This window comes from Telopea speciosissima, chromosome 10 (genome assembly GCF_018873765.1).
Source record: "Telopea speciosissima isolate NSW1024214 ecotype Mountain lineage chromosome 10, Tspe_v1, whole genome shotgun sequence".
NCBI classification, from domain to species: Eukaryota; Viridiplantae; Streptophyta; class Magnoliopsida; order Proteales; family Proteaceae; genus Telopea; species Telopea speciosissima.
In genome coordinates this window covers 8,590,122-8,606,629 of record NC_057925.1, presented here as the reverse complement: position 1 = coordinate 8,606,629, position 16,508 = coordinate 8,590,122, and the positions used below count along the sequence as shown (strand labels likewise).

At 40.7% G+C, this 16,508-nt stretch overlaps 1 protein-coding gene and 2 long non-coding RNA genes across 3 annotated transcripts in view; 1 reads left to right on the top strand and 2 right to left on the bottom strand.

Moving 5' to 3' along the window:
- LOC122642383 (disease resistance protein L6-like) overlaps positions 1 to 16,508 on the bottom strand; it is a 93,219-nt gene that overhangs the window by 15,530 nt on the left and 61,181 nt on the right. The gene's annotated exons all lie outside the window — the stretch shown is intronic.
- LOC122642387 lies at positions 1,850 to 15,696 on the bottom strand. Its single transcript, XR_006330034.1, has 4 exons — positions 15,460 to 15,696; positions 15,053 to 15,193; positions 4,042 to 4,051; positions 1,850 to 1,860 (listed from the first exon to the last, which is right to left on the bottom strand). It is a non-coding gene; the product is annotated as an uncharacterized LOC122642387 (long non-coding RNA).
- LOC122642388 lies at positions 15,292 to 16,172 on the top strand. Its single transcript, XR_006330035.1, has 3 exons — positions 15,292 to 15,375; positions 15,504 to 15,641; positions 16,058 to 16,172. It is a non-coding gene; the product is annotated as an uncharacterized LOC122642388 (long non-coding RNA).

Below are 16,508 nucleotides of genomic sequence, written 5' to 3'. Positions count from 1 at the left end.
AAACCCTCCTTGCTCACGTCCCCTACCAAGCATCTTCTTCGTCATAAGATCCTAAAAAACACAGGAATCAGGATAAAGGGTTACTAAACAATTGTAGGCTTTAGTAATTTTACTAACAGAAAGCAGATTACAAGGGGAGTCAGGTAAATGGAGAACAAAAGACAACGATAAGGACTTAGTTGGGTTAACAGTGCCCGTGCCAGTGACTTTGGTAAGGGAACCATCAGCCAATGTAATACTAGACTCTGAAGACCGAAAGGAAGAAAAATTACCTGACACACTAGACATATGATCAGAGGCACCTGAATCAATGATTCAGAGACGAGAAGTGGAGAAACACGGAGTGGCATTACCTGTCTGGGCAAAAGTAGCTATGGAGGAAGATGTGGAGGGCTGAGAAATCTGAAACTGTGTGAACCGAGCATAATCCTCATCAGACAATCTCACCACCTTACCCTCAGAAGGTGTAGCAGGAGACTCAGTACTAGCTACTAAATTAGCATACTACTGGTGCGGTGGCTTCCCATGAAGTTTCCAACAAAAGCGTTGGATGTGTCCTGGTCGACCATAGTGATTATAAGTCTTCACAGAACCAGTTTCACTACCACTGCCTCTTCCACCTCCACAGCCAGTTGTACCACCATCACGGCCCTCATTACATCCAACATTACCTCTCCCTTGACTAGAAGCAACAAGGGCAGAGCTCTCACCATGAGCAACTGCTGGTTCATGGGAACTATCACGAAAAACACGAAGAACGTGAGAGAAAGTCTCTGCAAGTGAGGCAACTTTATCACCTCCAAGAATAGTAGAGTGTACTGATTCATATTCCTGGCCCAGTCCTCCCAAAAATCCCATGACCGCAAGTTGTTCATGTTGATCTTGCACCTGTTTCTCATCCGAACTAATGGGCAGCAACATAGTTATCAAGCGTCCAGGAACCTTGGTCGCCTAGGCGGACGCCTTGATCACCTAATTGGTGTTGCCTTGATTTTTTACCCTCTCCAGCGCCTTGGATCACCTAACCGTTGTGACAACTATGGGCAGCAACACATTTAACTCTTCAAACATGCGTTTATAATCAACAAAATATTGGATCAATGGACGCCCCTTCCTATCAGCATGATAAAACTCCTGTGATAGCTCATATATACGGGATAAATTATTCTGTCCAGAACACAAAACATGTAAGTAATCCCATAACTCCTTTACAGTATCTATGTGAGTCATTAAGTCAACAATCTGTGAATCCATACTGTTCAACATCTGTATCATCCTCTGGTTTGGCTTTCGTAAGATGTTCTGTTGGCCACAACCAGTCAAAACAACCCACACGATTTTCTTCCATTACTGGTAATTACTCACCCTTTCCAATCTCTTCTCTGTAATAGACTTGGAAGAGCCCGAAACAACCTCAGAGATAACACCTTTGGAATCTTCAGTTGGGTCACCCATCTCAACCAAGCAAATCGATGCAAAAATTCACAAATAACTAATAAACAAGAGCAAAAGTGATAAACCAGCAAGCAAACACTATCGCCAACAGCCACCGAAAAATCAGAGATCAATTTTTTTTTCACAAAAATCGATACAAACTCAACGTCCAGCAAAAATCGATTTAGGGAGAACCTTACAAATAACCTTCAAACCACCAAAAAAGTGGAACAAAAATCAAAGAATAATCTCTTCCCAAAACCCTGAATCGATTTCAAGCAACCACCATAAAATCGAGACTAGGTTCTTTTATATAATCATAAACCAGTCTCAGCAAACTCCACCAAAACGCAGCATAGGGTGCTACAACCCCTTCAAACTATAGTCACGAAAACCTACAAACCTGAAGCCTTCAAAACTGCAACACTATCTTGATCAATCTGAGAGTAATCGAGTAGGTCCTAGGATGTAGAATCGACTCCTAAGATCCTAGCTCTGATACCATGTAAATAATATCAAATTTAATGGAGAAGATGGAGAAGAAGAGAGGAGTCTGTAATCCTTCAAATTTAATGGAGAAGATGGAGAAGAAGAGAGGAGTTTGTAATCCTTTGAGGAGAACAACCGATTAGATTGAACTTCCGACTTTCATTAATCTAAATAGGAATAGGGTACACAAGAGACAAGATGGGATAAAATCCCCAAAATAACCCCACTAAACCCATCTCGCTATACCGAGATGCCAAATCTCAATATCTAACAAAACCTATATCTGCCATAATATACTTGCAATTCGAGCTATTCCATCGCAATGATCTATTCCTTGAGAGGAGGCAATGGCTTGACTCACCCCGTCTCTAATGTCATTAAGTAACGCATATTCCTGTAAGTTGATCCTTCCCCAGGGAGAGTAAGCCCTATAGCATCGCATAAATAGGTGATTGGAATCTAAAATCCCTTGAGAACACACCATGCATACATGAGGTACATTTAAACCCCATCTTTGAAGATCTGCTGTGGGTAACTGTCCAAGTAGAAGTTTCCAAAGGAAGATTTCCACTTTAGGAGCAGTGAGAATGTGCCAAAGCTTAAGACACATAGTATTAGAGCCAGTACGAACAGTACCGCAAAAGAGGAAACTAAGGCATTTAAAAAAAAATAGTGTGACTATCTTCGACCTCTAAACAGTCACGCAACCTTCAACTGACAGCAGCAGGGGTTGGGGGGAGGCGATAACCAAGAATACACCGATAGCATAAAACCCAGAGGCGTCTTCCACAATAAAACGCAATTTTCATAGAGGAGTTCTAGTTCATTTTTATTCTTGAAGCTTTACCATCCGGTCCATCCTTACTCGTTTATCAGCCGGATAACATGATTTTTTTAGGCAAAATTCCATATCCAACCGTACCCTACTTGTTGCCATTGCCTATGACTTTATATTCATGGTTAAGCCTAATTTAGTTAATGCCCAAAATAAATAAAATAAAATAGGAACTGTTGGACTTACCCGTTAGCGATTGTCTTCAAATCCCATCCCTTCAATTTTCCAACCTCTCTAAGAGCCTCTTTCCATTCCTCAATGATCGTCTGATGGAACCTTTCGTTGTGTTCCTGAAGAGCCTTCGCATAGCTCCCAGTATGGTTACGGACGTCTGAGGGATCAACATTGTAGAAGATGGGAAGGACAAGTTGATTCATGGTTTTACTGCATTCAACTATCTTGACGAGCTCATTGAGGCACCATTTGCTTGATGCGTAGTTAGTCGAGAAGATGGGGATCGAGATTCTCGATTGCTCGATCGCAGATAGTAGCTTTCCACCGATCTCCTCCCCCGTGCGTAGTCGTTCATCGTCCTTGAAAGTATGAATTCCAGCGTCATCCAACGCATTGTAGAGGTGGCCGGTAAAGGTGTTGCGAGTGTCTTCACCTCTGAAGCTCAGGAACACATCATAACTCCAACCAGATGAGGGCGTAAAAGGGGCTGCCATCGAGAGACGTCTTCACCGAAATAAGTAAAATTTACTCTTTGATTGCAGAGCCTCTGACTTAGTTACATACAATCTTGTAAGCTGCTTGATTTTACTCCCTCCCTATCAGTTTAGACCAAATTGTTTGATTGACTTACTATTGAAAGTGGACCGAGTTTCCCTTAGCACACGGCGAAACTGTAGGGGAGTAATTAGACCTTAATTTGATGGTGGATGAACGAACCTTCATCCTCTTGTTCGGAAAACTTTTTCAAAAGTCAAAAGCATTTTTTTTTCTTTTCTACTAACAAAATGAAATAATCGAGAGACGATTAGATTTGGTTTTTTAATGATTCTAGACATTTGTTGGAAAATTTCAACAACAAAAAACAAAAAAAGGTAATTTACAAAACATCTCTCGAAAATGGAACGATAGTCAAGTCACCCCCTCTTATTTGAAAATACCCAAAACACTAGTTTGTTTGTTTTTTTTGTTAAAAAGAGTTTATATATTATAACTTACAGTAATTGATTTACATTCGTAGGTATTTCTTCCCCATAGCATCGCTCTGCACTGGATGTGAGAGAGTTGCTGGGAGGGAATCTACACACAGAGAAACCTCCTGAGAGGATTACAAAAAACTCGCTAAGAAGTCAGCACAATAGTTAATTTCTTGTACATGGTGGGAGAAAACACAACCCATGAACGAGTCACGCAGATCCCAAATCTCCTCGACAAGCCACCTCACATCCCATGCTATCTGAAACGACCCAACAATCATTTGAATGGCAACCATCGAGTCTGACCTTACCTGAACATGGGAAAGGTTGAGAGCCCGTGCCTTGGTAAGGCCACACCTTATAGCCAGCAACGCCATGTGTATAATACTTATATCAACACATCCACCAGCAACTACGAACCATGGCCTCCCCAAGTGGTCACGACCAATAGCACCATAACTACTAGTTCCTACTGTTAGTTTTACACGGTTAACTAATGAAGTCAGCTAGTTAAATTTATTTAAAATCCTAAACTACCCTTGATCACTGTATAGTTACTATTTTACCCTTGAATCTAAAAAACCCAACATATACTCTTTTCTTTTTTAATTGAAACAAGGAATTGGAGAGGGCCTTCTTCCTCAAATTGCTAAACCGCATGGATTTAGAGTTTTAACAACCACCACCGTGGTCTCTTGCAGCGGTGACTAATTTGCCTCGGATGGGGGTTGCATCATGGTTTCGATCTTGGCTGTGGCAGTGGCAACAGGAAGAAAGAGAAGTTGACATGACATGATGGAATTTTCCAAATGGACTAGTTTTTTTGGAGTTGCAGTCCCAATCATTGTTTTCTGGTTTCAGAGGTTAATGGTAGACAAATGGTAAAAGTGATTTCTCCAGAACCTACCTGCAACGCAATTGTGTTCTCTTTAATCACCAGAGCCACCATTGAAATAAGGGTTCAAAGCTCAAGAGTAAAGGACTACGAAAACAGAGCACCATGGGTCGTGCTCGAGTCTGGGTTGAAATTGAGTTAGGGTTAGGAAGTATGATCTGATAATTGAATGAATTCATGAGAATTTGAGTTTAATCAGCTCTGGCTTAGGTTGGTTTTGGTTCAAACTCCAAAACCCTGAAGATCCCAACCGTTCCAGCCCGGAACCTAGAGGAGATGCTTCAAAATTCATACCAGAAGCAGAGGTGGTGATGATGATGATTCAATTCCAGAAGGGGAGAAGAGATAGAAAACAACTGGGTTTGATTCTTGTATCTTAACTTCATCGACATCTACATAGAGAAACAAGATATCCTGGTGGACCAAAGCCAGCTCTTCGAATAGTTGGTTCATCACCACCAACGGCATGCACCAGGTGGCCGTGAAATGTATCACCACCTATAGATTGAACAATTTCACAAACAACCACCACCACAAACCAAATTTATAAGGATAAATAGATAATGGAGTAATGAAGAACAATTCTCTATTTTATTAGAAAGATTGCCCAGAGAAGAGGATGGTGTGGGATGGGGCTGCACGGTGGTAATGGTGGTGGCGGTGGTGGTGATTTAGGGTATAATTGGAAATATAAAAATTGGTATCTTAGATATAATTTACAAGCTTTGGGTATCTAAAGTGCATTTTCTACAAATGTTGGGTATCTCAATTGTCATTGTTTATCTTATTTTGGTTGAGGTTAAAATTGTCTTTTCATTTTTTGGTTTGACTTAAGATAACACCGTTAGTATAGAGAGGGGCGGATGAGTATTTTCAAATAAGAGGGGGTGACTTGAGTATCGTTCCATTTTCAGGGGGTGTTTCATAAATTACCCAAAAAACACATTATTAAAAAATCAGGTTTTCTTAACCACTCATTTTGGCATCCTTCTTTCTTTTTCTGCCTGAAGAAGCAAAGATTGTTTGATGAGTTGCCACAAAGAGACATTTATCCCTTGGTCTAATCAACTATGAATGATGCAACTTGCTAGGTTCTTTATTGATACCCCTCAAGGTGTCAAATATTTCATAATCTTATATTTCTACCCTTTAGTCTTATACATAAATTTTTTCCAATGAGGATAAATATTGTCATTTCACATTCGTACTCAAAATATGTGCATGACGATGGCACTTTTTTATTATGACATCATGACTTGTTACTTTCAAATTATTTTTGAAAACCTTTTTATACCCCTAACTTTCTTTTTTTTGGTAGGAAGAACATCTATTGATAGAAATGGGATACACGCATGTCATCAGTGTTACGTGACACAGAGAAACAGGGATCAGAAGTAGGACAAACAATCCTACCCGCCACGGACTGAGCCCTCTTAGCCAAGGTATCCACCAAAGCATTGGCCACCCTTGTAATAAAACGAAAAGTGACTTCATCAAAATATGAACATAGGAACTGGATATCCTCCACAATTGGCCTAACCGATAAGACTGACAGTTTGGAGGCATTTTGCAAATAGGATAACACCTCCTGGTTGTCACTTTCAACTTGTAGCTTGTAAAATCCTTCAGATAATGCTTCCAGCAAACCTTCTCTAATAGCAGATGCCTCGCCCACGAGCATGTCCTTGATATTAAAAGGATCCGATACCGCGAACCGGGAGTGGTCCAAATGGTCACGAATGACAAAACCCAATCCTCCCTTACCCCTCTCATGGCTAAACGACGCGTCACAATTTAGTTTATAGTATCTAAGAGGAGGGGGAGACCAGGTTAAAGCCGATTGCGCCCCTGCAGGCCGAGAGTGAGGTGGCTATGGTGACAAAGACGACAGGTACTCATTGCATGACTTGTGTGCCTTTTCGATCACCTCTATTGGCGTCCAGTTCTTCCTTCCAAAGAGGAGATCGTTTCGCGAAACCCAAAGGAACCAGCATATGAAGGAACAGAGGGTAATCGTGTCCCTAGCCATCTTCTTCCCTTCATCTTTAAAAATTTCCCAACCTAAAATCTAGCGGTGCATAACAGCAATCTCCTCCGAAGGAACTGTATAAGTCAGCCTGCTACCAAACCAACCAGAACGTGCGAATGGGCAGTGGAAAAATATGTGATCAATAGATTCTGCTGCTCCACCACATCGTTGGCACTGAGTATCCACCTGCACTTGTCATTGGTGCAAAGCAACAGATGTTGCAAGACCTTTAGAGCACGCCCTCCACAACAGGGTTTTAATCTTGGGTAGTGTATTGGAATTCCAGATCGACTTCCAAACTTGCTTTGGAACTTCTTCCCATCAATGAGATCTTGCTGAAGATGGATTCACTCTTTCCTTCGCAATCCACTGGTCGCAGAGTATATGATATGCACTCTTGACCGAGAAGATTCCTTGCTTAGAAGCCCCCCAAACTTGATGATCAACACCTGCAAATAAACTCAATTGGATTTTATAGATCGCTGCATTGTCACTTGGATGGATAAAACGCTCAATGATGTCCCTCCTCCAACAATGGGTTTGTTGGTCTATAAGATCAGAAACCAAAGTGGGAGGATTATCTTCTATTGACTGGTATTGCAGTCTAAAGCCTGGCAAATTGGGAACCCAATTATTGGACCAAATCTTAATCCATTCACCTGTACCAACACGCCATAGCAATCCCAATTTCAAGATGTTATGTCCCTCCATAATGCTTCTCCATCCCCACGACGGATTCGCACCCAACTTTGCCTCCATGAAATCATGCCGAGGGAAGTAGACTGCTTTAACAAACAGGGACCAAGGAGAATCCGGTTCACTCCAAAGTCGCCATGCCACCTTTGATAATAGTGCTTTATTGTGTATTGTTGGGTCCCTAAATCCCAACCCACCATTTTCCTTAGATTGGCATAGTCGAAGCCAAGAGATCCAATGGATCTTCTTCTTATCTGAGCCATCACCCCAATAGAAATCAGTGGCCAGTTTTCGCAGCTTGTTATGGTGTGAATTAGGTAATTTAAAATGGGAACCAGCATAGTTTGCCAGAGAAAAACCAACCGACTTTATCATCACCTCCTTACCTGCAAATGATAATAACCATTGTTTCCATCCACTGAAACGCTGGCAAGTCTTCTCAGCTACTTCACGAAACAAATTGGCCTTCGATATCCCAAAGAAAGTCGGCAGTCCCAAGTATTTGCTAGGTCTTTTGTAATAAGAGACCTTTAGAATTCTGGAAAACCACCATTGCATCTTCATATGGACATTGGGGCTAAAACAAAGACTTGATTTGTTGAGGTTAATTGCTTGTCCGCTGGCCTTGCAGTAGATGTCCAAGCATTGCTTCAACTTGTATACCTCATCAAGCTTCATCTTCGAGAAAAACAAGCAATCGTCTGCAAAGAGCAAGTGGGCAATTGGGTTTGCCCGATTCTTCACCTGAATCCCTTTAATAAGACCTGCTTGTTCTGAATGTGATACAACACCACTCAAAGCTTGTGAGCAAAGTATAAATAAAGCAGGAGAGAGTGGATCACCTTGTTGTATACCCCTCCTAGGGGTTACACTTCCTCTTATTGCACGATTAATCACAAGCTTGTATGTCACAAAGCATAAGCAAGCCATTATCATTCTTACCCAATGTGCAGAGAAACCAAATTGCAGCAATAACTTGTCAATGAAGTCCCACTCCACCCTGTTGTATGCCTTCCTCATATCCAATTTTAAAGCCAAAAACTTCTGCTTCCCTTTCTTCTTCCGCTGGATATAGTTGAAAAGTTCATGAGCCAAGAACACATTATCGGATATGGAACGATCAAGGATGAAAGCCGATTGTGCTGGAGAGATGAGCAGCTCCAAAACCTCCTTTAATCTATTGGCCATAATTTTGGTAATGACCTTAACCGCCACTGCACACAGACTGATAGGTCTATACTATTTTGCACTTTCAGGATTAGAACATTTAGGCACTAAACATAGGAGAGTTTCATTATAATGTACTGGAAGGTTAGCTGATGCAAAGAAGTTACAAACAAAATTAAATAAATCCCCATGAGTAAAATCCCAATACTTTTGAAAGAATGCAGGAGGCAAACCATCTGGGCTGATGCAAATAAGCAATTAAAAGAACTTTCAAGTTCTAAATACACCTATACACTATAGAGGATTAGAGGTGTCATTCAACATTCCCTTAAATAAATATCTATCATACACTAATTGATAAGGGGGAGGGTTTCCAATGCTGCCAGCGTGGGTAGAAACCTGCATGCCACATCAATCGGTGTCCTTAAAAAGGTCATCCATATGGGACCCATATTTTCAAAGTAAATATGAGAAAATAATAAAAGAAATTCACATTGGAGGGAAAATGCACACTGGCATTGTAGTGTATCTTTATCGTCTCCATTTATCTGCCCCTCCATTTCCTCCATTACATCTCATAGGGGGGCAAAAATGACCACCCTACCCCCTGCCCAAACACACTGCCTGGGTGGAGTCCACTCTGCCCCCGTATTAGATGTAATGGAGGAAATGGAGGGGCAGATAAATGGAGACGATAATTTTCCCATTGTAGCAATCTTTTTCCTTAGGACATCAAGCTAAGATTAGCTACCGCTCCCTGCCTAAACTAGATCCTCAAGTAGTCAAGTGTTATCCAAATACTATTTACCAAGTAGATTTAGGGTGACTGAAGTATTCTAATCAGCTAGAGGGTAGGTTCAGTAGGGTTGATGCAAGCTTGAATTAAAAAAAATTGTGAAGCCCCATCTTCAGAACCATGGATAGTACCTGAGTTAGCATCATGGCAATGTGCATTTACCTACATCTTATAAGAAATTCTACACCCCCTGTATAATATATGCAGCAGCTTTGATCTTAGCTTGAGGCAATAATTACATATATTCACCTAATAGAACACACACTGACCATCTACTCATGGTTAGGTATTGCTACAACTATCCCCAGGGTTAGTCTATTTTATACGACAGAAAAAAAGAGTATGAATCGAACAGCAGACTTCGTATAAAAGTATATGCAGTAATGCAATATAACCAGTTGCCAGTCAAGTACAATATGATCGATGTCCTCAAATATTGGAGATTAACAAATATGGCCCATCAATGTTTGAACAATTATATATGGTGATACATTAGGGATACATTACATGTATTTACAACAACATATCTATCTCTACTGTACATATGCCCGGTCACCCCTAACCAAATTCACCATGACTGATGCTTTAGCCTCTTAGATCACCTAATGTACCGGTTAACATCGGGCTCCTGCTGTGAAATTCCATCATTTGTCCGCCGACTCTTCTTCTTACACTCTGTTTCACAATTGTATTTTCATCAAAGATCTTCAAGGAAGTATTCCTACTCATCCGCCGTGATGAGCCTCGGTTTAACAAGTGATCGGATACACCAAATGTCCTTTTGTAGAAATGAAAATAGTCAGATAGCGTTCATCAGTACAAGGATTAACATTATTCTATCAACGGATATAATAACCACTCATCCACAGATTATGCTGTAAACATATTCACCTGTTAGAAGGGAAGCCTTTCAGAGCTGGATCAATACTAAATGTCTTTAGCATGAAGACCCGACAATTGCCACTGCACCATTTTATTATTTCATTATTATTGGGGAAGTTTACTTATTTAGTCACTGTCCGCTGAGGAAACCCTTCCACCAGAATGATATCCCAAGGGCCAGCTGAGGTTCTGCCAAGTAGCTTGTCCCACAACCTGCGACTACACAAAGAACACAATTATTTTCAAATATATTGCGACAAATATATCAACTCTCATCAAGGTGCATCACAAGAACGAGAAAATAAATTTTTTGTACGGAGAGAACATAGTAATGCTTATTCAAGTAAGCTATAGTGTTGCTAGTACATACCATGATATACATTTCAGCCTTGTACACATCAGGTCGGTTTGGTAAGGTATCCACTATATAGATGGTCCCGCCTTTGACATGAACACTATGCATGGTTTATGCTGTGAATTGGGAAGAAAACTGCAAATGGCCAATTTAAGTTAATAGAAGTACTCTATTAGAGCTCATACTCTGCTCTGCATGGTTTGTTATTTGGTAGTACATAAACATAGATATACTCGTTTATGATCCAATGTGAACATAAAACTTTTCCTTCTTTCCTTCTAGTCCTACATGAAAAAGGGTACTCATACACGACTAGTCATTCGCTTGGAAGGAAAATCCTCCAATCTCACAAGTTCTTTCCATATTGACAGTTTCAAGTGCACAGCTGATAAAAACCTGATCACATGTTTCTTGCATTGTTTCATGAAATTGAGTTGGGTTAAGTTGGTTTATGTTCCTCATCATATAAAGTATGCAAAGGATTGTTTATTGTTGTGCTTCGGCTATAAAATCAACAATGGTCCACTGGTTGAAGATATTAACTATAACAGATGAATATTTAAAGCAAATTGCAGGTAAACAAAGAAATTAAAGAAACTTTTATTAGATGTGCTTAGATAGAAGTCACATCTTGTTGATTGTAAGATACAACCCAAGAGGAAGGTGAATTGGAAAGTATGATCATTAAATGCAAATGTGAGGACAAAGTCTAATATAACTAAAAATAACAACGGAAAGACATAGGAAAGCAAAGAAATTAAAGAAACTTTCTTAGATGTGCTTAGATAGAAGTCACATCTTCTCTCTCTTCTTCCACATTACTGATTCTGATTTCCTGTTTCTGGTTGTTTCAATTTAAAAAACAGAAACCTTTATTTTTTTTCTTTCTAGATTCCATTCTATTGGCTTATACATCTTATAGTGTAGGTACATATATGTGAAATATTGCGTATGCATCTTGTTGCAAAGGCAATATAAAGACAACATATTTTGAGCACACAAAATAAATATGTAAAATTTTTAAAATTTATAACCAAACCTGTATGCCAAACGATCCCATTATGGGTATTTTACTGTAGACTAGTGCATGAATTCAAGGCAAATATATGTGGACTGGGTGGATTCAAAAGTGCAAAGTTATCCAGGACACCCTGCCCTGATAAGTTTTTCATAATGGTCCACAGCACATCGGATGAAGCCTAAATTTTTTGGGTTGGAAGACCCCAAGTTCCCCTGTCAAGTTTCAGCCCAAATGGCGTTCATGGACCAAGGTTCAAGAACTCAGTTTCGGGGGGGGGGGGGGGGGGGGGGGGGGGGGGGGGGGGGGGGGGGGGGGGGGGGGGGTTTTTTGGGGGGGGGGGGGGGGGGGGGGGGGGGGGGGGGGGGGGGGGGGGGGGGGGGGGGGGGGGTGGTTAAAAAAGAAAAAGAAAGGGGTGGGAAAAAGAAAGGGGGGGGGGGTTTGGTTTGGGGGGGGGGGGGGGGGAGAGAAAAAAGAAAATAAAATTTTTTTATTTTTATTTAATATTTAAAAAAAAAAATTTAAAAAAAAAAAAAATATTAAAAAAAAAATAAAAAAAAAAAGTGAAAAACAATCTTACATAGGGGGGGAGAAAAAAAAAAAAAAAAAAAAAAAAAAAGGAAAAGGGGGGGGGGGGGGGGGGGGGGGGGGGGGGGGGAGGGGGGGGGGGGGGAAAGGGGGGGGGGGGAAGGGGAAGGGGGGGGGGGAAAATTTGGGGGAATTTAATTTAAAAAAAAAAAAAAAAAAATTATTGTTGTAAAAAAAAACCAAAAGACCATCACAAGAAGCTTGTCAAGATCCTCTAAATAAAATTTTGGGAAAATTTCACGGACATCCCCTATAAGTATCCAATACATCATGGACATGCTAAACTTTGGCAAAATATCACAGACTACCCTTATTTTATGTTTTTATTTCAACTTAGTCCACTCCGTTAGGTCTGTGCAGTTAAGTTGCTGTTAATTCTTTTATAATGGCGAAATTACCCTTACCACAGGTGAACTTCCCATAATACCTTAATGTATTAAACAATGGGTTCTCCTGTCAAACCAACACGGACCGGTTCGATCAGACCAAAAGGACCGAACCGATCTTGAATCCCAAGATAAAACCCTAAGTCATCCATCTTCTTCTTCCTCTCAGATCTCCCCTTTGCTCTGCTTCCATCTCTCGTCTCCGTGAAAGGTCGCTGCTGCAACCAAACCCTAAATCGAGATATGTAGATGAGTAGATCCTCGATCGTAGATGGCAATCCGAAGGCGAGAACGGTGTCTGTAGATTGCGCGAGGCTTGATTCGATAAAGAATGAATTTAGGGTTTTGAGAAGATTTGAGGATGGGAAATTTAGGGGAAAACGAAGCATTTTTTCTGGCCATAAGACTTGCAAACCTCACACTGCATTTGTAAAACTGTTAGCCAGCGTTGTGTCCCAAATGCCATTCCACTAGTTACATATTGATTGAAAACCTGATGAACTGGTTTATTCTCTATCTCTACATGTTCTACCCATTTAACCTGTGTTGAAATGGTTCCATTAAATCATCAACTTGAAACTAAGGAGAAATGCCATTTAAAAAGCCAAATAAATTAAGCATATTTCAATCCATACTCTCGAATATCCATTAGGCATATCTTCAATGATGCAACCAGATGGCCTTCTTCTGTATATAGGGAATGAAAATTGGTGATTGTTATGTAAGATATCAATTGGTAAACCAACAATTGTCCAAGTTCCTTCTTCTTCAATGATGCAACAAAGCTTTTTTCATTGCAGAGGAGTGAAGATTAAGAGGAAGAAGAGTTCAGGAGTTCCAAACAGCAAAACAAGTCTGAAATTTTAGGGTTTCAAATCCTTCGTTCAATGACTCTGTTTTAGAAAACCAAAACGGCGGTGATGGTGGAAGTGGTGGTGGTTGGAGTTTGGAGTAGGACTAACCTTAATAAGGCACCTCAAACATCATTTTTCAAAGTTAGGATACCTCAAATGTTACTTTTCCAAACTTAAGGCACCTTAGATGTAATTTATCTGTTTTTTTATTTAAATATCTAAGGGGGTAAAATGGACATTTTAACTTTGGGTGGTAACCCTGCTTAACGTCAGGGGGAAGGTTGATATTTTCACCAAGTTTGGCATGTCTGACATATTGTATACTTACAGGGGGTGTCCGTGAAATTTTCCCTAAAATTTTTCTTTTTGAATATTTTTTTACCTCTTCATCTTGTTAGGATTACTCGATATCATATTCAACAGTAAATGAAAAAGTAAAAGAAGAATGGATGTGAATCATCGCAATTATGATAGCATGAAGAAAGATAGAATTGCAGAGAATAAGGTGAGAGAGAAAGGTACCTGGAAGATCTAATGAAGTTACTCCTGAGACACGCATCTTTAGTCCAATGGTGAGGATTTCATAGCACGATATCAAACAGTGAAGATGCCAATTAGGAAACAAAAATCAAACCAGAGTATTTCTAAATATTCAGTCTCGGCAAAAATGCTAGTGTACAAAAATCTTGGCCAAAATATTTAGTATTTAAGCACCCGATTTTTTGGGATTCACATCTCTGTCTTGGAGAAAGGCCCGAAACCTGCCCAATCCTCACGATCCAAGACCTGAGACGGGAACCTCAAATTCAAGCTTCCCCATCACTCCTCTTTCACCGCTCGGCTCTACATCTGAAGCAGAAGTCTGTTTCTTCAGATCCCCTTCACTCCCCTCTTCCCGTGTCTTCTGTACCATACTCAAGACCTCAACATTCTTTGATTGAAAGAAATGAACAGGAGCCCTCCTCTCCAGAGTTGAGACTCGTTATTCACCCTTGAAATCTAAGGTTGGAAACACTTCAAACTCTCTGGTAGACGATGATTCCCTCAGGACTCCTGTTCTTCCTGCCCAAACTTCAACCCCAAATCATTTGCCCAGGTCATGCCCTGATCCTATCGATCCAGATGAGTGGCTGATCCAGAATACTATTTGTTGAGGCCTTGAATCACCATTAGCTTGACAACATGCTAGTTTTTAAATCCTTCAAATTTCTCAGACAAACAATTATGAAAATTCAACCCGTCCAAGGATTCGAATCCATCAAGGCCTTGAATCTCCTTTAGGTTGATGCACCTGGCTCGAGTTAGAAAGATAAGATAATATTTTCATAGACCCGCATCCAGTAATCCAACGTCTCCAAGGATTCCAATCCATCAAGGCCTTGAATCTCCTTTAGATTGATGCATCCGGCAGTGGATAGATGCTACAACTTTCTCAAATTGAAGAGATTCGGTAATCTTAGACCCACATCCAGTATAATACAACGTCTCTAAGGATTCCAATCCATCAAGCCCTTGAATCTCCTTCAGATTGATGCACCCGGAAATGGATAGATGCTTCAAGTTTCTCAAGTTGGAGAGATTTGGTAATCTTTCCATAGACCAGCATCCAGTAAAATCCAACCTCTCCAAGGATTCCAATCCATCGAGGGCTTGAATCTCCTTTAGGTTGTGGCATCCGGCAGTGGATAGATGCTTAAAGTTTCTTAAGTTGGAGAAATTAGGTAATCTTTCCATAGACCAGCAATCAGTAAAATCCAACGTCTCCAAGGATTCCAATCCATCAAGGGCTTGAATCTCCTTTAGGTTGCGGCACCCGGCAGTGGATAGATGCTTCAAGTTTCTCAAGTTGGAAAGATTTCCCGGGAGTCGCAGTTATCAAATTCTAACCTCTCCAAGGATTCCAATCCATCGAGGCCTCGAATCTCCTTTAGATCGATGCACCCAGCAGTGGATAGATGCTTCAAGTTTCTCAAGTTGGAGAGATCCGGTAATCTTTCTATACACTCGCATCCAGTAAAATCCAACATCTCCAAGGATTCCAATCCACCAAGGCCTTGAATCTCCTTTAGGTTGTAGCACCCGGCAGTGGATAGATGCTTCAAGTTTCTCAAAAGTTGGAGAGATACGGTAGTCTTAACATAGAGTCACAACAATCAAATTTCAACCTCTCCAAGGATTCCAATCCATCGAGGCCTCGAATCTCCTTTAGGTTGCAGCACCCGGCAGTGGATAGATGCTTCAAGTTTCTCAAGTTGGAGAGATCCGGTACTCTTTCCATAGACTTGCAATTATTTAATTCCAACCTCTCCAAGGATTCCAATCCATTGAGGCCTCGAATCTCCTTTAGATTCACGCACCCGGCAGTGGATAGATGCTTCAGATTTCTCAAGTTAGAGAGATCTGGTAATCTTTCCATAGACTTGCAATTATTAAATTCCAACCTCTCCAAGGATTCCAAACCATCGAGGCATTGAACCTCCTTTAGATTGACACACCCGGCAGTGGATAGATGCTTCAAGTTTCTCAAGTTGGAGAGATCCGTTACTCTTTCCATAGATTTGCAATTATTTAATTCCAACCTCTCCAAGGATTCCAATCCATTGAGGCCTCGAATCTCCTTTAGATTCACGCACCCGGCAGTGGATAGATGCTTCAAATTTCTCAAGTTAGAGAGATCCGGTAATCTTTCCATAGACTTGCAATTATTAAATTCCAACCTCTCCAAGGATTCCAAACCATCGAGGCCTTGAATCTCCATTAGATTGACACACCCGGCAGTGGATAGATGCTTCAAGTTTCCTAAACCGGAGAGATGCGGTAAAATTTTCATAGAATTGCACCGAGTAAAATCCAACCTCTCTAATGATGCCAATCTATCAAGGCCTTGAATCTCCTTTAAATTGACGCACTCAGCAATGGATAGATGCTTTAAGTTT